Source organism: Dasypus novemcinctus, chromosome 13 (assembly GCF_030445035.2).
Source record: "Dasypus novemcinctus isolate mDasNov1 chromosome 13, mDasNov1.1.hap2, whole genome shotgun sequence".
Taxonomy (NCBI): Eukaryota; Metazoa; Chordata; class Mammalia; order Cingulata; family Dasypodidae; genus Dasypus; species Dasypus novemcinctus.
The window spans coordinates 24,861,635-24,885,125 of NC_080685.1; the positions used below are offsets into that span (position 1 = coordinate 24,861,635).

At 38.7% G+C, this 23,491-nt stretch overlaps 1 protein-coding gene and 3 pseudogenes across 3 annotated transcripts in view; 1 reads left to right on the plus strand and 3 right to left on the minus strand.

Moving 5' to 3' along the window:
• The window catches only part of GOLPH3L (golgi phosphoprotein 3 like), an 89,662-nt gene that overhangs the window by 32,755 nt on the left and 33,416 nt on the right, over positions 1 to 23,491 (minus strand). The gene's annotated exons all lie outside the window — the stretch shown is intronic.
• LOC139436266 (F-actin-capping protein subunit beta-like) lies at positions 32 to 1,009 on the minus strand (annotated as a pseudogene).
• Positions 2,025 to 2,847, minus strand: LOC139436267 (transmembrane emp24 domain-containing protein 2 pseudogene; annotated as a pseudogene).
• Positions 20,940 to 21,996, plus strand: LOC105746414 (glyceraldehyde-3-phosphate dehydrogenase pseudogene; annotated as a pseudogene).

Consider the following 23,491-nt stretch of genomic DNA (forward strand, 5'->3'; position numbering starts at 1 on the left):
GCACTGTGCGGTCGATGATGCAAGGTGTTAGGTGACCTGTTGGTGGGGGAGAGGAGGGGAAAGGGGATCAGAAAACGAGTTTTCTAAGAAAGAAACCTAACAGGTGCATGGCATGTCTGGTTAGCATGAAGCAGAGGTTTAACTTTGCTGCTTTCTCTTCAAAGCTTCCACCAGGTCGTTCTTAAGAGTTTCTTGTTTTGATTTGTCTGCAAACGTCTGCACAGACCTCAGACCATTAACGACGTCCTTTGTTTTTCCAAAGTAGATCTCATTCAGTGTACTTCTGATTTTATTCTCCATGTCCTCCGCCAGGCGCCCAATGTTGGCTATGTGTGGGGAGGAGTCGCTCACAGTTTCATCTTTCTCCATCTGTCTGGTAAGGCTGCCTCCAAGGTTAATGGTGCCAGAGCTGGATTTGTTGGTTTGCAGCCACAGCATCACCATGGAGGTCAACTTAAAATGGGCAGTACGACCACTGGATTTCTCCTGCACTTCCACCACATGGATGGAATCCCAGTAACCTTAGATCTTCTTTGATGCATCTCCAGCCTTCTTTATGAGGGTCACTCCAGCAAAGCCATGATCCAGATCCCAGAGGTAGACAGAGGAGACGCCACCTTCAAAATACAGGTCTCGATACTGGTCAAAGGCATTATTGGCTTCCACCTCCAGCTTTCACAGCTGAGCAGACGGCATGGCCCCATCTTCCAATGGTGGGTTATACTTGTTACTCCATGGTGACCTATATGAGTCCCCATCTCTGTTGTAGTCACACAAAAGGTAATCTTTTCCCAACACCTTGTCTCTGGCGATTTTCAAAGGCTGGTCAACAGAAAACAGGAGATCTTCACATAGACTGGGGACCAGGTCGATCAGGTCACTGAGGTTTTTCTCAATTTGCTGTGGAGGCAGGCGCCTCATTAAGTACAAGGCACAGTCCAGCTGCTGATCACTCATGGTGGCGGTGGCTGCAGAGGTCCCAGTCTCGGCGTCTGTGGCTCCCCCGCTCCCCCCACCCCCCACCCCCTGCAGCAGGGCCCAGCCTTTCCACTCCCTCAGGTGCCCAGGAATGAACATCCAGGTCAGCGCCCCCTCCCCCTGCGCCGCCAAGTATTATCTTTAAAATAAAAATAAAGTATGAAAGCACCCAACCACAATAGCATAGTACAGAGAGCTGTGCTATTAGGCTGGGCAGAAAATGTCAAGATCCTGACTGTTGTTTCTCATAAGAGCTCAACAAAATGAATCTTTAGTAACTTGAACTGCAGGAGAGGGATCAAAAGAATGCAGTCATTTTAGTAAAGTACTGTATTAATCGGCCAAAGGGTGCTGATGGAAAGCACCAGAAATTTGTTGGCTTTTATAAAGGGTACTTATTTGGGGTAGAAGCTTACAGTTAGCTCCCTCACCAAAGTCTGTTGCCATGTGTTGGAGCAAGATGGCTGCTGACGCTCATCCTTCCTCTTCCTCTTTAGTCTCCATTGTCCCAGCTTCTTCCAATATCAACTGTAGGCTGGGATAAGTCTTGTCTCTCTTCTGGGCTTGTTTCTCTCTGGGCTCAGCTGCTCTACTCTTTCCTGTGTGTTTCTTTCCTGGGCTCCAGCTCAAAGCTCCAACCTCCCTCTGTGCAGTGTGGTTTTTCTATGGGTCCCCACACACCAAGGGGGTAGAGACTCAACATCCTACTGATGTGGCCCAATCAAAGCCATAATCGTAATTTAATCACACCCAGAGCAACAGACCAGTTTACAAATAAAATCCAGTATCTATTTTTGGAATTCATAAACAATGTTAAACTGCCACAAGTACTATCAGCTTTTATGCTGATTTCTTGAACAAACTGCATTTTACTATGAAAACAAAAGAAAAACATGACATAAAAAAGGACTATACGCCTATATTTCACTTATGGCATTTGATTTCTGGAAGGACCTGTGTAGTGGAGGCAGAATTTTAAAAACAAAACAAAACAATCAAATGTCAAGTTTTCATTATAACTTTACAAGAAAGATGTTTTCCTCCTTATATAACTGTATATAACAAAGAAACATAAGCTGTGAACGTACAGTTCAGAAAATAAAAACCTAGACACTAATGATACTATTGTGACCAAGATGTTTGGTATACTGTGAGATATGAGAAAAAAGCATTAAATAATACTCTGGACTTAAAAAAAAATTTCTTCAGGTAGTAGATCTGTTCCAATGTCATCGGAACAAGAACCATGAATTTCAAAGAAGGACCAAAGGACCCGTCTGCTGTTTGAATGGTCATTGATCGCTCTGTGTATTCTCTCCTGAACTTCCATGTACTACTGTTCATGCTTTACAGCTGTCACTGCTGTCACTAACTCATTAATCTTTTCTTTCTGCTTGTTCTGGTGAGCTTCCGTTTCCATGTTTTGTCCTTTTGGGGCCTCCCCAATATCAGTGGTGAACATCACTATCTATAAGTCATGGTTGACATCCTATTACTAAAACAAAACTTGTACATTCCATCCGTGTGAGCAGCAAATGTGTATTTTTCACTGAAATCTTGTTCTTCTTTATAAATTCCTTTATTATCAGGCCCTGTAATCTCCATGTCAATGTCCAGGAAGCTGCTTTTGGCCACTTTGAAGATGAGACCTATCTTGGTGCCCAAGGTGACCCGCTTGAAGAAGCACTCCTCAGCATGAGTGCTGATGCTAACAAAGTAGTCCAAGGCCATGGCCAGGAGTGCAGTCTGGAGCACCAGCAGCTTGGTGGGCATCACCGTGGTAGGAGTCGGGCTGAGGCTAGGACCGAGAACATGGTCACTGCTGCAACCGCTGTCTTCTCAGCCACAATCACCTCAGATCCCCAGATAGTGCTATTTTGATTACTGAAGCTTTGTAATAAGTTTTGAAATTGGGAAGTTTGAATTCTTCAAATTTTGTTATTCTTTTTCAAGATGGTTTTAGTTATTCAGGGCTCCTTACTCTTCCATATGAATTTGATGATTGGCTTTTTCACATCTGCCGAAAAGGGTGTTGGAATTTAGATTGGGTATCCTTTGAATTGGAATCACTCCAGTATGGTGGTAGAGGGGTCCCCACTGTTGATGGGAGCTGAGGTTCAGGGACTGTGGGCTGCTGGGGGCCTCAGAGCTGCTGCTGTTACCGCTGTAAGTAGGGGTATTTTGTGGGCACTGGGGCTTTCCTTCACAGAAAGAAATGAGAAGGGACTCAGAATGATATTAATTGCTTATAATATGTCTGCAAGTGGATCACTTCAAATTTATTGTTCATTTATCTTTTGGATGTATATATTCCTGTCTTTTGTTAGATCTGAGAAGTTTTCAGTCATTATTTCATTGAGTACTCCTTCTGCCATTTTTTCTTTCTTCTCCTTCTGGGACTCCTATAGTGTAAATAAGTTTGATGGTGTCCCACAGGTCTCAGACTGTGTATACGTTTCATTCTTTTTTCTTTCTCCTCCTCAGACTGTATAATTTTAATTGTTTTATCTTTGAGTCCACTGATTCTTTCTTCTGCCAGGGTCAATCTATTGAACTTCTTTAGGGAAAATTTTAATTAAATTTATTATGGTACTAAACTCCAGAATTGATTATTAGTTCCCTTTTATAATTTCAATCTCTTTAATGAAATTCACATTTGTTTATGTATCATTTTCCTGATATCCTTTAGTTCTTTGTCCTTGTTTTCCTTTAGCTCTTTGAGCATATTTAAGATCACATTTTAAATGTTGTTGTCTGGTTGGTCCAAAGTCTGGTATTTTTGCTGGTTTCCAATGTTTTATCTTGTTTCTTTGTATGGACCATTGTTTCCTGTTTCTTTGTATGCCTTGTAATCTCTTGTTGCATGCTGTACATTTTAGTATGTTAATTGTGAAACTTAGTCCCTGAGGTGTTTGTTCCTTAAGTTTGTAACCAGTTAGCGATATGAAGAGATGTCCTTGAATTCCAGGACGTTAACTAAAATAAACAGATATAAAAAACACTTTTCACAGTCTTTGAAGATCAGCTCTGTGTTGGCTGGTATCTCCATCTGAGCTTAGCTCTGCTACCAATAAATATGAAGAATAGCAAGGTGAAAGCACAGGGTCCTCTCTGGTCTTTTTGGATCTTGTGTCTTATCCTGGGCATTTGCCTGCAGGCTTAGGAGTCTTCCCATATACAGAAATCCAAATGCTCCCTCTTCTATGAGACAGCCCTTCCTTCCTAGTCAGGCACTCTATTCTTTGCCCCAGGGTACTGTAATTTGATTATTTCTGATAATGATATAGTTCTCTGTAAGATGCTTCTGAATGCAGGGCAAATTCTGGGATGCTGAGCCTGAAATAAGTGTCCTGGTTCAGCTCTTCAGGCTGCTACTAGATAGAATGGCACAAATACACATGTAAACCAGTATGTGCATAGGTGTTACTTTGTCTCCTCCAAAACTGGGACCAGGGACCACACTGATAGCACATGTTAGTTTTACACCAAGCCTGGGAGAGAGTGGAGGAGGGGCCAGCAAGGGTGTTACAAGGTTTTCCTATCATTCTAAAGTTGCCTTTTCTTGATTTGATGCATGCCCAGTTATTGCAACCCTTTAAATGTTTTCTGGTGCTCTAAGAAAGATGGCTCTGCCAGTTTTTGCTAGATGTTCAAAGCTTCAAAACCTTGAAGTGTCTCACCCTGCCATGTTGCTTGACAGGAAGTCTATTGCTTGAGATTATTTCAATAATTTTTCATTTTTAAAGTTCTACTTAGTTTTTAAATTTGCCTGGACATTTGTGTTTATATCTTTTTGCTCTTCATTTTGTGATTCTATCTTTTATTTCTGTAAAAATAACAGATATTTTATATTGTCTGATCATTTTAATGTGATAATATCTGTGGTCCCTGGCAGACTAAAGCTAATGTCTGTTAGTCTGCTGATTCTTTCTTATGTTAGGTTCTTTTTATGTTTTATGTTTGTTTGTTTTTTTTCTTTAAGAGGTCCATATCTAATTTTTGTGAATCTGTGAGATTCTGAAGGCCTAAATTGAGAAACTCTTTCTCCAGAGGAAGTTGTGCATTTGCTTCTGCCAGAAGCCATGAATGGAAACTGGAGGGGGATGGTGTGCCACACAACTGGGTCCTCATTTAAACTTGCCTTCCCCACTTTTCCTCAGGCCCAACTCTTATTTCTAAGCACTCCAATCCTAAATCTCAGGACTAATTTGGTCATTTGTCAGGACAATCTGGTTATCATGTTTTATTGCTTACTACTTAGATTTAATTTTGGCATTTTTTTAGGGACCCTTGAAGATTTCCTTTACTTTCTAAGGGCTCAATGATACATTAACTATTAAGTTTATTCAAGACAATTATTTTGTAGCTCTTTGGAGGACTTGACCACAACACTGCTAGATGTAAAGGTCCTCCAATTCCATTTTCCTACTATAATCAAATAAGACCTTTAAGCTCAAATCTTTTGTAACTCCCTTGCCCTCCACTTAAAAATCTTTTCATGGCCCTCCCAGCCTTTAGGATCAAGTCCAAAGTCCTTAGTATAGCACCCTAACCAGATTTCTACTTACTGGTCTCCTCTCTGGCCTCCTTCACCTAAAACAGTATGCTCTAGCTATCCTGAAGTACCTTAAGTACTATTAATGCATCATTTTTACCTATTGGTCTTTGCATACACTGTTCCCTCTGTCTAAAAGAATCAATACCTGTCCTCCCCGTAACTCTTTCTTATTTTTAAGGATTGAGTACAGGTGCCACATCTTCCATGTAACCTCTGACATTGTCTTCCCCTCCATACCACACTCTGATTAGGTTCCTTATCTATGTGTACCTCTGCATACCTCTTCCATAGCATCTACTATACTAAACTACAACCAACAGTCTATTCTCTCTAGACCACACATTTCTTATGGAGAAAGTATCCCATATGACTGATATATGCATCTGCTCCATGTTTCTTGAGAGCATAAAGGTATAAGTGAAAGTGAATATTAATCTGGCAAAAGCTCAGCCTTGAACCATAAATACTCCCTCACATATCTCCAAATTTCCTTCAGGCCTGACCTTAGATGCAAGGCTAGGATTAATTTACTCCATTGTCTGCTTCCCGCCTGCTACAAGAGTTATATCTGTTAAAGGAGGAGGGTCCACATATTTTTTTTTTTTTTTGCAAAACTTGGTTTTCATACAACTTATTTGTAAAAATAGGGTTAATCTAGACACAGAGAACAGACAATTGAGGCGGAGGGGGGGAAGGGGAGAGAAATAAATAAATCTTTCAAAAAAAAAAAAGGTTAAACTATAGCTTACTTTAGAACTCATAATTTATTTTGGTATAACATAAATATTCCCAAGGACTTTGGTGACTTTAAAAATCTCAACAGGTATGCAAATGTTTCAGCCAGTATCAAAGTGCTTGGAAAAAATGTTTCCTTTGTTTTCTCATTTCTTCCTAACCATATAACTTCTGTTTCAGAGTAATGTCTGACTGTCAACAGAAATATAAAAGAGAAGCACTATAAATAAAGCAACAGTGGAGACTAGGATCTAGAAACTATATGATCTTGAATATTACTTTTTCCCATAATAGCATCTCAACACATGTAAAACTTTACAAATGAGGGTTTTTTTTTTAAAGGATTTATTTTATGTATTTCTCTCCCCTTCCCCCGCCCCATGCCCCATTGTCTGCTTTCTCGTGTCCATTTGCTGTGTGCTCTTCTGTGTCCACTTGCACCCTCAGAGGCACCGGGAAACTGCGTCTCTTTTGTTGCATCATCTTGCTGCATCAGCTGTGTGTGTGTGCGGTGCCACTCCTGGGCAGGCTGTACTTTTGTTCACGTGGGGTGGCTCTCCTTGCAGGGAGCACTCCTTGCACATGGGGCACCCCTACGTGAGGGACACCCCTGTGTGGCACAGTACTCCTTGTGCACGGCAGCTCTGAGTGTAAGCCAGCTCACCACATGGGTCAGGAAGGCCCTGGGTATCGAACCCTAGACCCTCCCATATGGTAGGCAGATGCTCTATCAGTTGAGCCAAATCTGCTTCCCAAAAATGAGTTTTTCAAACATTTAATTAATTTCTTCTCACCCCCTCATTGTTTGCATCGCTGTGTCTGTTCATCTTCTTTGTTTCTTTAGGAGGCACCAGGAACTGAACCCAGGACTTCCGATGTGGGAGGGAGGCACCTAATTGCTTGTGCCACCTCCATTCCCTGCTTTGTTGTTCTCTCATTAGGTTTTTCTTATTTTTCTTGTTGTGTCATGTTGCCACACCTGCCTGTCATGTCAGCTCACTGGCTCATCTTCTTTAGGAGGCACTAGGAACCTCTGCTCCCTGCTTTGTTGTGTTTTTCTTCTTGTGTCTCATTACATAATCTTGTTGTGTCAGCTTGCCATGCCTGCCTGTCACGCCAGCCCCCTAACTTCTTTAAGAGGTACTGGGAACTGAACCATAGACCTCCCCATGTGGTAGGTGGGAGCTCAATCGCTTGAGCCACATATGCTTCTCTATAAATGAGTTTTTAAACTATTGTGTAATATGTCATAGTTGGAAAAAGTATAAAAGCATATACGTAGAATTAAAAAAAATAATTATAACACTAACACCTACAAGAAAGAGACTAGATTTAGAAAAAGATGATCAGTGAGAAAGAGAGGAAAGAAAGACATGTACTAAGGGGAAAGATGATGGAGACTATGTTATTTGTCAACTAAAGTAATATCTTAGAATAGAAAAGATTCATACTACAAATCCAGGTGTAAAAAGCTGGGGGACAAGGGAAGGGACATTTATTTATATTTCTAGGGTCCATTTTCCTCTAAATATATCTATTTGCTAGGTGAATTCTCAGAGACCATTTTAAAATAAGAATCTTTTGTTAAAGGGTCAATGCTTTGGTTAGGTCTGAGCATGAAGATGTTGCACATACATTCTAAAATTCAACATTCAATCATTAAATTTAATTACTGAAGTTGATACACAAGAAGGAAAGGAGAAAGAAGAAAATTTTAGGGGACACAAAGAGGAAATGGATGGAAAATTGTCCCATGACCATGGAGAATCTTTGAGGATTGGAAGAATGAGCTCTTGAGAGTGGACTTTGTTTTATCCTGCATATAAAATATGATTTTTTTAAATGAAAAAAAAAAATTGCATAACAGAAATATACAGAAAGTGAAAGGTGAAGTTCTCTTATAAACCAATTCCCCTCCAGATGACCACTATTAGTTTTAATGTGAGTTTTTCTAGATTTATATATAATTATATTATATATTTATTTTTTAAAGAAATGAGATGATATTGAGTGGCTTTTTTCCCCCACTTACCTATTATTTTGGATATCATTGCACATTAGTAAATATACAGCTATCTAATTTTTTGTAATGATTCTATGGTATTGGATTTCAGATGGACAGTGATTTATCTATACATGCCCTTACTAATGTACATTTAGACTGCTTACAGTTTTTTTGCTGTTGGAAAAAAATGTTATAAAGACATATTTTTGTGTTTTCTGCTGGGTAAATTTCTAGGAGAAATTTTTGTGTCAAAAGATTATATATAAACTTTTATTGTCCTTCTGCTTTTGTAAAAGATTGGGCAACGGGATTTCAATAAATTCAGATAGTCAACATTTCATGCTGAATTTCTGCCTAGTCAAATATTGAAAGTGTCCCTCCTTACTCAAACTTCCTTGAAGACACACCTTAAAACAACTTTGAAGGTTAAAGGTTTTAAAAGTTGCCTGCCTGAGGAAGAAGACAGGAAATATAGCAAAGATACTTAAGGCATCATTAAATACTATGCTTATAAGGAGGGTTTTAAAATATATAACATTAGAAAATGTTTATAATGAAGTTGAATGGAAAAAGCCAGATAACACAAGGCCATATTCAAGATTACCAAAATTACATAAAACACTTGTTTACTTTATAAAATATTTTTCTATTATTTTCAAATTTTCAGGTGGGAGAAAATATTACTTCATTAGAAAAAATTTCTGAAGAAATTGCCTATGCCCCCTTCCTCCAAATATGAAAAATTAACATTAAAATTCCATGAGAGGAGAAGATTGGAGGAAGTTGGTTAGAATAGGAAACTCCAGGATTCAGTCTCTCCACCAAAACAAATATTGAACTGGTAGGAATGGTATGAGTCAACTATTTTGCAATTCTTAAGTCTTCTGGAACAATGTGCAACACCCAGAGAAGAGCTGGAGGAAGAGGCTGGTAAATTGTAGTAAATAATGGTGAATTTCACCCTGTAGACAGCAGCTATCATTTGCCATCCCTCAACCATGTGATAGAGAGCAAAGGATGGCAGCCTGGGCTCTTTGTGCAGCCTACCCGATACCAGGGTGGTCTATAAAGCTCTGATCTTCAAAACCTAGTTGTGTGGTCTGATTGCTGATCACTGCCTTTCATCACCTACTTCAAATAGCTGGGGCACCAGCCATTGTTCTAATCCTCCTCAGGCAAAAGCAAAAGAGGAGTCTTAAAGAGGCAGTACTTATTTTTTTTTTAAATATTTTTTTATTACAGAAATTGTGAACTTAGAAAACAATCATGCATATGTGTAGAATTCCCATACAGCAACCCTTCACCAACACACCACACCACTGTGGAACATTTGTTATAGATTATGAGATAATATATTGTATATAGAGAGACTATTACCACTAATGATGGTCCAAAGTGTACATTTGGGATATTTTTTCCATCTCCCCCTATTATTAACACAGTACATCTTTGGCACTGATGTAAGAATATTACAGTACTGTTGTTAACTATAGTGTAGGTTACATTAACTGTATTTTCCCATGCTTCTCCACATTGCAACCACCCTGCAATAGTGACATACATCTGCTCTAGTTCACAGATCGACATTTTTGTATTTGTACTATTAACCACAATTCTCATCTACCTCTGCGCTCACTGTGTTATTCAGTCCCTAGATTATTATCTAGCTTTCTTTCAATTGACATTTACATCCTTAGACTACCCTTTTCAGCCACTATCTATTTCTCTTTAAATTTTATCTTTTTTTTCTTTCCATACTCCACTGAGGAGAAAAATAGTTTGAGGAAGTCACAAATTGATGGCTCTAGCTAACAACAGCGACAACCACCCTCGTAATCCCAAAGAATTAGAGAACTATCTCTAGATTATAGTAACACAATACACAGAATGCCAAGTTCTCAACAAAAAATTACAAAATACACAAAAAAACTAGAGAAGTGTGACCCATTAACAAGAAACCATCCCTGAAGAAGGTCATACATTGGAACTATTAGTCAAATATTTTAAATTAATTATTTTAAATATGTTCAATGAGCTAAAGGAATCCATATAAAAAGAACTAAAGGAAATTAGGGGGAAACAGACTTGGCCCAGTGGTTGGGGCGTCCGTCTACCACATGGGAGGTCCGCGGTTCAAACTCCGGGCCTCCTTGACCTGTGTGGAGCTGGCCCATGCTCAGTGCTGATGCGCGCAAGAAGTACTGCCCCACGCAGGGGTGTCCCCCGCGTAGGGGAGCCCCACGCGCAAGGAGTGCACCCATAAGGAGAGCCGCCGAGCGCGAAAGAAAGTGCAGCCTGCCCAGGAATGGCGCCACCCACACTTCCCGTGCCACTGAAGACAACAGAAGCGGACAAAGAAACAAGACGCAGCAAATAGACACAGAGAACAGACAACTGGGGGAGGGTAGAATTATATAAATAAATAAATCTTTAAAAAAAAAAAAAGGAAATTAGGTAAATGTGTCAGAACAAAATAGACAGAAGTTATAAAAAGGAACCAAACAGAAATATTGGTCCTGCAAAGTACAGAAAATGATATGGGAAAAAAAAAAAAGTCATTAGATGGATTCAAAAGCAAATTTGAACAGGCAAAAGAATTAGTGAACTTGAAGACAACATAATTGAAAGTATGCAGTGTGAGGAGCAGAAAGAGAAAAATAATGGAGAAAAATGAAGAGAGCCTGAAGGAGCTGTAGCATACCATCAAGCATACCAACATATGCATCATTGGAGTGCCTGAAGGATAAGAGAGGAAGAAAGGGGAAGAAAAAGTATTTCAGGAAAGTGGCCCCAAACTCCCCAAATCTGATGAAAAACATGGATATATATATTCAAGAAGCTTAACTGTGATAGTTTGAAGAGGGATGAACCCCAGAAAAGTATGTTTTTAGAGTTAATTCATTCCTTTTGATTAGGTTACTTCAGTAAGGCATGGCTCAGGGTAGATCTTAATTCTCTTATTAGAGTCCTTTATAAGAGAATGAAATTCAGACAAAGGGAGAGAAAGCTTTGAAGCAGGAAGCTGAAGGGTATGCAACTCACAAAAGAGCCCCTATATATGAAACAAAAATTTATTTAATTGAAGGGAGAAATAGATAGGTCCATAATAATAATTGGAGACTTCAATATACCACTTTCAATAATTGATAGACTATCTAGACAGACGATCAATAGGAAACAGAAGACCTGAACAAGACTAGTAACTAATTAGACATAACACATATATAGAACACTTCACACAACAGAACACAAATTTTCTCAGGTGCATGTGGAACATTTGCTAGGATAGACCATATGTTAGTCCACAAAACTATTCTTATTGAATTTAAAATATTGAAATCATACAAAATATCTTCTTGGACCACAATGAAATAAAAGCTAGAAATCAATAACAGAAAGAAAAGGGAAAACTTTACAAATATGTGGAAATTAAACAATATAATAGGTAAAAGAGAAAGCACAAGGAAAATTAGGAAATACATTCAGACAAATGAAAATGAAAATACACCTGTACTTATGAGATGTAGTGAAGTCAGTGTGTTTAGAGGGAAATTTATAGTTCTAAATGTCTACATTAAAAAAAAAAAAAAGAATGACCACAAGTTTATAACCTAACTTTAAACCTAAAGAAACTAGAACAATAAGAGCAAACTAAACTCAGTATCAGTAGAAGGAAGGGAATAGTAAAGATTAGAGGAGAGTTCTGTGAAGATGGCACTGGACTATCAGGCAGGGCTCAATTGTCTCTCAAGAACAATGGAGAAAGAGCAAACAGCCAACCGAGAGATCTGCTTTGGGGGCCAGCAGACCAGGACAACGCTACACAAATCCCAGGAGGTTGAGGGAAGTGAGACAAAGAACCCGAAACAACAAAATGAGTTACCAAACTCCTGCAGCAGCCAGGAAGGGCTCCATTCCTTCACCCCCAAGATATTAAACCAGGGTAAAACCCCTGGCTTACTCCAGCCAACTTAGAGGGGAACACATGTCTTCCTTCCTATCAGCTGTTACAAGGGAAAAGGGAGGGAGGTGGGAGGGGTTCTCAGTGAATTTGGCCAGCAGAGCCTGCTTTGGATCTCAGCTCTGGCCAGACCAAAATACAGGAAAGCAGAGACTGAAATACTTCCATGGAATGGTGTGCTGACAAGTGCCATTTGCTGGCTTGTCTGGAAACTGCACAGGGAAAAACTTCTTTTGGATCTCTCTGTACCCTAACTCCTGGGAGAAAAACTGTACCCTATTAGTGAGTACCTGGTCAGATTTAGATCATTTAAGTTGGGCAATTTTAAAGACTTAGAATAAGTTGAACCAAGGAAGAGTTGTGGAAAGAGAAAACCAAAATAATAGGCAAGAGAGAGAAATTGGCCATCTGAGTAAATTCAACAACATATTCAGGTGCCTAGACATCAGCAAAAAATTAACAAGCCATACTAGGAAACAGGAAGAAACGGCCCAGCCAAAGAACAAACCAAATATCCTGAAGAGATACAGGATTTAAGACAATCAGTGATAATCACACAACTCTCCTAAATCAACTGAAAGAATTTAAAGAACACTTCCCAACACTTATGAAAGACATAAATATCAATATCCGAGACGGACAATGCACCCCAAACAGAGTAAGTCCAAACAGACCTACTGTGAGACACACCTACTATCCAGAATGACAAATATCAGAGATAAAGAAAGGATTCTAAAAGCAGCAAGAGGGAAACGGACTTTGGCCCAGTGGTTAGGGTGTCCGTCTACCACATGGGAGGTCCGCGGTTCAAGCCCCGGGCTTCCTTGACCCGTGTGGAGCTGGCCCATGTGCAGTGCTGATGCGTGCAAGGAGTGCCGTGCCACACAGGGGTGTCCCCCGCGTAGGGGAGCCCCACGCGCAAGGAGTGCACCCATAAGGAGAGCCGCCCAGCGCGAAGGAGGGAGCAGCCTGCCGAGGAATGGCGCCGCCCACACTTCCCGTGCCGCTGACGACAACAGAAGCGGACAAAGAAACAAGACGCAGCAAAAAAGACACAGAAAACAGACAACCGGGGGAGGGGAGGGGAATTAAATAAATAAAAATAAATAAAATAATTAAAAATAAAATAAAATAAAATAAAAGCAGCAAGAGAAAAGCAAAGCATCACATACAAGGTGTGATGGTTAGGCTACTGTGTCAACTTTCCCAGGTAATTGTGCCCAGCTGTTTGGTCAAGTGAGCACTGGGCTAACTGTAATACAAGGGCATTCATGGACTTTAGTCACCATTGACTTTACTGCAGGGGTAAATCACAGATAGCTGATTACAATTACATCAATCAGAGAGATTGCCATCAGCAATGAGTGATGCTTAACCCAATCAGTTGAATGCCGTAAAAAGGGGAAGTCATTTCAGCATTGAGTGAGAATTTCCCATTGTGTCTTTGGACAGCCAACGTCTCCCAGAACTCGTGAAGAACTTTCACTGGACTTTCACTGGTGCTCCTGGTTGCAGCCTGTCTGCAGAACCTGGACTTATGTATCCCCAAAGTCATGTGGGAGACCCTTATAACATCGCATACTATTAACAGATATCTCTTGTTTATTCTGTTTCCCTAGAAAACCCAGACTAATACACAAGGGAACCTTGATGAGATTCCTTCTCATCCGAAATCATGAAGGTGAGAAGAAAGTAGCATGATGTATTAATATTTAAGGTACTGAAAGAGAAAAACTGCCAACCAAGTATTTTGTATCCTGCAAAGCTGTCCTTCCAAAATGAGGGTGAGCTCAAAGTCTTCACAGACAAACAAAAACTGATAGAATATGTTACCAAAAGACTAGAATTACAAGGGACACCAAAGGGAGTGCTGCAGCCTGAAAGGAAGTAACAAGGGTGAGAGATCTGGAGAAGAGTGTAGAAATGAAGATTATTAGGAAGGGTAAATTAAAGAGTAAAAAACAGAACAAAACATGACATTACGATAGGGCAAAAGAAAGCCAAGGGACAAAATGGATTAAGTAAATAGTGCCTTTACACTAATAACATTGAATGTTAATGGCTTGAACTCCTCAATCAAAAGATTTAGCCTGATACAACAGATAAAATAATAGAGCTATCCATACGTTGTCTACAAGAGACTCACCTCAGACATAAGGATACAAAAGTGAAAGGTTGAGGGAAGAGGATGTGGCTCAAGTGATAGAGTTTCTGCCCACCATATGGAGGACCCAGGTTTGATAGCTGGGGCCTCCTGGTGAAAAAGAAGAGAAAGCATGCTTTGCACAGTGAGCAAGTGCCCTTATGGTGAGCCAGTGCCTGCATGAGTGCCTGCATGGTGAGCCAGTGCCCACACAAGTGAGTCACACAGCAAGATGATGACGCATCAAAAGAGAGACAAGGTGAGAGTCAAGGTGAAGTGCAGCAGAAAACCAGAACTGAGGTGGTGCAATTGACAGGGAACATCTCTCCACATCAGGGATCTCCAGGATTGAATCCCAGTGAATCCTAGAGGAGAGAAAATGAGAAAAGAAGACAGGAGGAAGGGAAAGGGTGGGGGGGGGGGGGAGGGATAAACAAATAAATCTTAAAAAAAAAAAAAAGTGAAAGATTGGAAAAAGATATTCCATGTAAATAGTAACCAAAAAAGAGCTGGAGTAGGGAAACTAGTATTGGACAAAATATATTTTAAATGCAAAACTGTTATAAGGGATGGAGAAGGTCATTATATGTAATAAAAAGGACATTTAACCAAGAAGAAATAACTAAGTATTTTTGCACCTAACCTGAGTGCCCCAAGATACATGAGGCGTACACTGGCAAAGCTGAAGGGAGAAATAGATGCCTCTCCAATAACAGTTGGAGACTTCAAAACACTAGCTAGAACATCTGGACGGAGGATAGAGATTGAATAATATGATAAATGAACTAGACCTAACAGACATTATAGAGTGTTGTACCCTAAAACAGCAGGATATATATGTATTTTTCAAGCGCTTATGGATCCTTCTCCAAGATAGACCATATGCTGGGTGGTTACAAGAAAAGTCTCAATAAATTTAAAAAGACTAAAATTATATAAAATACTCTGACCATAACGGAATGAACTTGGATATCAATAATGGATGGAGAAAGGGGAAATTCATAAATATATGGAGATTATACAACACACTCTTAAATAATCAGTGTGTCAAAGAAGAAATTGCAAGAGAATTCAGTAAATATCTTGGGAGTAATTAGAATGAGAACACAACATATCAAAACCTACAGGACACTGCAAAGGCAGTGCTGAGAGGGAAATTTAAATCCCTAAGGCTTACATTAAAAAAGAAGAAAGAGCTAAAATTGAAGATCTACCTGCACACCCTTGAGGAACTAGAAAAGAAACAGCAAACGAATCACAAACCAAGCTGAACACAAGAAATAAATGAGTAAGTGAAGAGATAGAAACAGTCATCAAAAACCTTCCAAAGATGGAAAGCCCGGGACCAAATGGCTTCACAGGTAAATTCTACCAAGCATTCAAAGACGATCTAATACCAATCTTGCTCAAGCTCTTACAAAAAATTGAACAGGAAAGAATCTACCAAACTCATTCCATGAAGCCAATATCACCCTAATACCAAAACCAGGTAAACATACTATGAAAAAAAATTACAAACCAGTATCTCTAATGAATATAGATGCAAAAATCCTCAACGAAATACTTGCAAACTGAATCCAAAAGCATATTTTAAAAATTATACACTACGATCAAGCAGGTTTTATCCCCAGTATGCAACACAAAAGAATAAATTAGTATAATAAATCACATTGATAAATTGAAGAACAAAAATCTCATGATCCTCTCAATTGATGCAGAAAAGGCATTTGACAAAATACAGCACCTTTTCTTGATAAAAACACTCTCAAAAGACAGGAATAGAAGGAAGCTTTCTAAATATGGTAAAGTGCATATTTGAAAAACCTACAGCTGGCATTGTACTCTAACAGTGAAAGACTGAAAGCCTTTTCCGCTGATATCAGGAACAAGACAAGGATGCCCACTGTCAGCAAGGTTATTCAATATTGTGCTAGAAGTTCTAGCTAGAGCAATTAGGCTAGATAAAGAAATAAAAGGCACCCAAATAGGAAAGGAAGAAATAAAACTTTCACTGTTTGCTGCTACTGATTCTATGTTTAGAAAATTCTGAAAAATCCACACAAAACTAGAATAGACAAATTCAGCAAAGTGGTGGGATAGACGATTAATACTCAAAAATCAATACATTTCTATACACTACTGATGTGCAATCTGAGGAGAAAATCAGAAAGAAATTCCTTTTATAATAGCAACTAAAAAAATCAAATATTAAAGAATAAACAACCAAGGACATAAAGGATCTGTAATCAGAAAACTACAAAACACTGTTAAAAGAAACCAAAGACTTAAATCAAGGGAAGGACATTCTATGTTCACAGAATGGAAGACTAAAAATCATTAAGATGTCAATTCTCAAACTGACTTACAGATTCAACACAACCCGATAAAAATCCCAACAGCCTTTTTTGCAGAAATGGAAAAGCTAATTATCAAATTTATTTGGAAGGGTAAGGGGTCCTGAATAGCAAAAATGTCTTTAAAAAGAACAAAGTTGGAGGATGCTCACTTCCCGACTTTAGAGCACATCACTTAACTACAGTGTTTTGTAAGAACAGCATGGTACTGGCATGAGGATAAACAGATTGGTCAATGGAACCAAATCAGGAACTCAGAAATAGACCCTCACATCTACAATCAAGTGATTTTTGTCAAGGCAGTCAAACTTTCCCAGCTGGGCTAGAAGAGTCTATTAAACAAATGGTGTTGGAAGAACTAGATAGCCATATCCAAAAGAAAGAAAGAGGACCTCTTTCTTCACACCTTATATAAAAATTAACTCAAAATGGATCAAGGACCTAAATATAAAAGTGACAATCATGAAAGTCCTAGAATATGTAGGAAAAATTCTTCAAGATCTTGCATTAGGCAGTAGTTTCTTAAACCTTATATCCAAAGCACGAGCAATGAAATAAAGAATTGATAAATGGGATCTCCTCAAGATTAAATACTTTGTACCTCAAAGGACTTTGTCAAAAGGGTGAAAAGGCAGCCCACTCAATGGGAGAAAATATTTGGCAATCACATATCCAGTAAAGGTTTACTATCCATGGTCTATAAAGAGATCATACAACTCAACAATAAAAACAACCCAATTAAAAAATGGGCAAAAAACTTGAATAGACATTTGTCCAAAGAAGAAATATAAATGGCAAAGAAATACATGAAGAAATGTTCAACACTGCTAGCGATTAGGGAAATGCAAATCAAAACTACAATGAGATATCATTTCATACCTATTAGATTGGATGCTATTAAAAAGTCAGAAAATTGAAAAGTTGGAGAGGATGTGGAGAGATAGGAATGCTTATTCACAGTTGATGCGAATATAGAATGGTACTAACACTGTGGAGGACTGTTTGGCAGTTCCTAAGGAAGCTGAAAATAGACTTGCCATGTGACCCAGCAATATCATTACTAGATATATACCCAGAAGAACTGAGAGCAGTGATATGGACATCTCCACACCAATATTCATAGTGACATTATTCACAATTGCTAAAAGTTAGAAACAACCCAGGTGTCCATCAACTGATGAATGGATAAATTATGGTGTATATATATGATGGAATACTGTGCCAAAATAAGAATAAATGAAGTTGTGAAGCCTATGACAGCATGGATGAACCCAGAGGGCATTATTATGTTGAGTGAAGTAAGCCAGACACAAAAGGAGCCCCACGCGCAAGGAGTGCGCCCGTGAGGAGGGCCGCCCAGCGTGAAAAGAGAGTGCAGCCTGCCCAGGAATGGTGCCGCCCACACTTCCCGTGCCGCTGGTGACAACAGAAGCGGACAAAGAAACAAGACGCAGCAAATAGACACCAAGGGCAGACAACCAGGGGAGGGGGGAAATTAAATAAATAAATAAATCTTTAAAAAAAAAAAAAAAAAAAAAAAGGACAAATACATATGATTGCATTATTATGAACTACATGTATTATGTATACTCATGGAAATGATAGCTGAGGGTTAATCTGTGCAGAACTTGTAAAAAGGTTGTTTGTAAATCTTTGGAAATGGCAATGGTGAGAACACATTGTGGTGCTTGTGACTAGCAGAGCTATTATGTGGGTATGACAGTGGTTAAAATGGCAAGTCTAAGGGCATGTATATTACTAGAAGGAAAGCTAAAAAGTGTAAAATGGGACTGTATAACATAATGAAACCTTATGTAAAATGCGAATATGGGTGATCTTGCATATATAATCTGTTTTACAAAATATAAATACATATATAGTAGAGAAAAGGAAACAAAATAGCAGCTATGTACACAAGGGGAAGCACAGAGATTGAGAGGTGATGAGTTTTGTTTCATCGTTGGTTTCTGTTTTTATTATTAGCAGTATTACTGGAATAATGAAAATGCTCTAAAAATGACTGAAGTGATGAATACACAACTATACCAAATACCAGTGATTGTACACTTTGGATGGATTTATGCTTTATTAATATATATCAATAAAATTTATTTGTAGAAGAAAGATTAGAGCAGAGATAAATAGAGAAAAACAGCAGAGAGAATCAACAAAATCAAAATTGGTTTTATGAAAAGAAAAAAAAAAAACCTGACAAACCTTTGGCCAGGACTGACAAAAAAAGAGAGAAGGGGACATAAATAACTAAAAATCAGCAAGAAAGTGGGTACATTACTACCTACCTTACAGAATTAAAATGGGTAAGACGGTACTAAGAACAATTATATGCCAACAAATTTAAAAAACCTGGATGAAAAGGACAAAATCCTTGAAACATACAAATTACCTAATCTGATGCAAGAACAAATAGAAAGTCGCAACAGCTATAACAGGAAGAGATTGAATTAGTAATCAAAAAACCCCTGAACAAAGTTTAAAAGTCAAAGATTGGATAGTTTCAATGCTGAATTCAAACAAACATTTAGCACCAATCCTTCACAAATGCTTCCAAAAACTAGAGGAGGAAGAAATATTTCCTATCTCATTCTATTAGGTCAGATTACCCTGATACTAAAGCCAGATGAAGACAGCACAAGAAAAGAAAATTATAAACCAATATCCCTTATGAATATAGATGCAAAAATCCTCAATAAAATACTGGCAAATTGAATCCAAAAGTATATTAAAAGGATTATGCACCATAACCAAGTGGGATTTATTCTAGGAATTCAAGGATAAGAAAATTTCACCTTTGTTAGAATGATGGGAAAAAAAAAAACATCGTCATTTCAGTTGATACAGAAAAGGCATTTGACAAAATCCAACATCTGCTCATGATAATCAGAAAACTAGGAACAAAAGGAATTTTTACAACGTAATAAAGGGCATTTATGAAAAATCTACAGGAAATATCATACTCAATGGTGAAAGAATGAAAGCTTCCCCCTTAAGATTGAGAACAAGACAAGGATGCCTGTTGTCACTAGTTATTCAACACTGTACTGGAAGTTTTCACCGGAGCAAGCAGGTAAGAAAAAGAAATAAAAGGCATTCAAACTGTAAAGGCAGTCAAATTATTCCTATTTGCATATAAGATTCTCTATATAGAAAATCCCAAATAAACCATAAGAAATCTACTAGAATAAACGAATTAAGCAAAATTGCAGGCAACAAGATAAACATGCAGAAAGCAGTTGGTTTTCTATACACCAGTAATGAACAATCTGAATAGGAAATTAAACAACAATTCCATTTACAGTAGCATCTAAAAGAATAAAATACCTAGGAATAAATTTAAACAAGGAGGTGAAAGACTTGTACATTGAAAAATATAAAACATTGCTTTAAGAACTTAAAGAAGACCTAAACAAATGGAAATAAACCCCATGCTCATGAACTGGAAGACAATATTGCCTAGCTGTCAATACTACCTAATGAGAGCTACAAATTTAATGAAATCCCTATCAAAATTCCAGCAGCCTTTTTTGAAGAAATGGAAATTATTATCCCCAAATTCATACGGAATTGCAAGGGGACCCAGAGTCAAAACAATCTTAAAAAAAAAAAAAAAAAAGAGGAAACTTGTAGGATTAAAACATCTTGATTTCAAAACTTATTACAAAGCTACAATAATGAAAATTGTGTGGTACTGGCATAAGGATAGACAAATAAGACAGCTGGAATAGAACTGAAAGGAGATAAATCCACACATCTATGACCAGTTGATTTTTGACAAGGGTGTCAAGTCGATTCAATGGAGAAAGAATAGTTTTGTTTTGTTTTTTAACAAATGGTGCTAGGAAAACTGGAAATCCACATGCAAAAGAATGAATGTGGACAGGGCCCTACCTCTCACCATATATAAAAATTAACTCAAAATGGATCAATGACCTAAATAGAAGAGCTCTTAGAAGAAAACATTTGGAAATATCTTTGGTACATTGTAGCACACCAAGGATTTTTAGATTTTACACCAAAAGCACAAGCAACAAAGAACAAAATAGATAAAATGGACTTCATCAAAATGAAAAACTTTTATGCATAAAAACATTTGAAGAGTTCTGCTCCTTCCTGATCAACAGACAGCTGCAGATCTTCATGCAGTGCCAGCTGCATCCCTGAGACACGATCGTGAAGCCTGGAATAAACGAATTTGGCTGTATTGGGTGCCTGGTCACCAGAACTGCTGTGAGGTCCGGCAAACTACAAATTGTTGCCATCAATGACCCCTTCATTGACCTCAACTACATGGTCTACATGTTCCAGTATGATTCAACCCATGGCAAATTCAAGGGCACCATCAAGGCTGAGAAAAGGAAGCTTGCCATCAATGGGAATCCCATCACTATCTTCCAGGAGCAAGATCCCACCAGCATCAAATGGAGTGATGCTGGTGCTGAATATGTTGTGGAGTCCACTGGTATCTTCACAACCCTGGAGAAAGCTGAGCTCACTTGAAGGGTGGCACCAAGAGAGTCATAATCTCTGTCCCTTCGGCCAATGCCCCTATGTTTGTGATGGACATGAACCATACGAAGTATGAAATCTCCCTGAAGATCGTCAGCAATGCTTCCCGCACCACCAACTGCTCGGCCCCCCTGGCCAAGGTCATCCATGGCAACTTCGGCATCGTGGAGGGACTCGTGACCACTGTGTAAGCAATCACTGCAGCCCAGGAGACTGTGAATGGCTCCTCCAGGAAGCTGTGGTAGGATGGCCATGGGGCTGCCCAGAACATCATCCCTGCATCTACCAGCACTGCCAAGGCAGTGGGCAAGGTCATCCTGGAGATGAAAGGGATGCATACTGGCATGGCCTTCCATGTCCCCACTTCCAATGTGTCCATCATGGATCTGACCTGCTGCCTGGAGAAAGCAGCCAAATACAATCACTTCAAGAAGGTAGTGACGCAGGAGTCAGATGGCCCCCTGAAGGACAGCCTGGGCTACACTGAGAATCAGGCTGTCTCCTGCAACTTTAACAGTGACACCCATTCTTCCATTGCTAACAACAACCACTTTGTCAAACTCATTTCCTGGTACAACAATGAATTTGGAAACAGCCAACAGGGTGGTGGGTCTCATGGTCCACATGGCCTCCAGGGAATAAGAGCCCCCTGGACCACCAGCCCCAGCAACAACAGGAGAGGGAGAGAGCAGCAGCTGCTGGAGAGTCCTGGCCCCAACTTGATCGCCCAACACTGAGCATGGCCCATCCTCCACAGCTTCTATCTCAGAACCCCTGAATAAAAGGAGGGGCTCAGAGGGCCCTACCTTACCATGTACCATCAATAAAGTACACTCCACCCCCTCTAAACAACCCACCCCCCCAAAAAAAAGAAAAATTATTAAGAAAGTGAAAAGACAACCTACGCAACTGGAGAAAACACTTAGAATGGATATATCTGTTAAGGGTTTAATATCCAGAGGATATAGAGAACATCTACAACTCAACAACAAAAAGACAACCCAATTAAAAAATGGGCCAAGGATTTGAATAGACATTTCTCTAAAGAAAACATTTGACTGGCCAGTGAGTACATGAAAAGATGCTCAACATCATTAGTCATTAGGGAAATACAAATTAAAACTACAATGGCCACTTCACACCCACTAGGACGACTATTATTTTAAAAAACTGAAAATAAAAAATATGCAGAGAAATAGGAAACTTCATACATTACTGGTAGGAATGCAATGTGGTCAACAGTTGGTCAGTTTATTAGAAAGTTGATCTAGCAATTCCACTAATTATATACCCAAAAGACTTGAAAGCAGGGACTCAGATATTAAGCATCAATGCTCATTACATTATTCAAAACTGCAAAAAAGTGGAAGCAACCTAAGTGTTAGACAAAGTATGGTATTATCTATACAATGGAATCTTATTCAGCAGTAAAAGGAGGGATAAGGTTAGTACATGGTACCACACAAGATGAATCCTGAAGATATGTTCAGTGAAATAAGTTAGACTTTTTTTTTTTTTTTTTTTTTTTTACTTAGAATAAGCAAATTCTTAGAGACAGAAAGCATAATAGTGAAGGAGGTAATGGGACGTTATTGCTAAATGAGTATGAGTTTTGATTTGGGATGATAAAAATAGGTAATGATAGTGGTGAAGGTTACACAGCACTGTCATGTACTTAATTTCAAAGAACTGTCTACTTAAAATGTTAAGAATGAATTTCATGTTATATATATTTTACAATTTAAATTTTAAAATTTCACATAAGTAATTCTTTATATTTAAAAAAATTTTTATTTTATTAATTTTTAAAAATTTTAGTAACATATATACAACCTAAAATTTCTTTTAACCACATTCAGTTATTTAATTAGTGATGTTAACTACATTCACATTCTTGTGTAACCATTACCATCATTCATTACCTCACTTTTTCCATCACCCCCAACAGAAATTCTATACCAATTAAGCGTTAACTTCCTCCTCCCCAACCCTCTCCAGCCCCTGGTAACCCATAATATAGTTTCCAACCATACTGTTTTCCTTGTTCTAATTATTTCCTAACAGTGAGGTCATACAATATTTGTCCTTTTGTGTCTGGCTTATTTCACTCAACATGGTGTCTTCAAGGTTCAAGCACATTGCTTCATATATCAGAGCCTCTTCCCTTTTCATGGCTGGATAATATTCCATTGGGTATATATATACACATACACACACACACACACACACACAC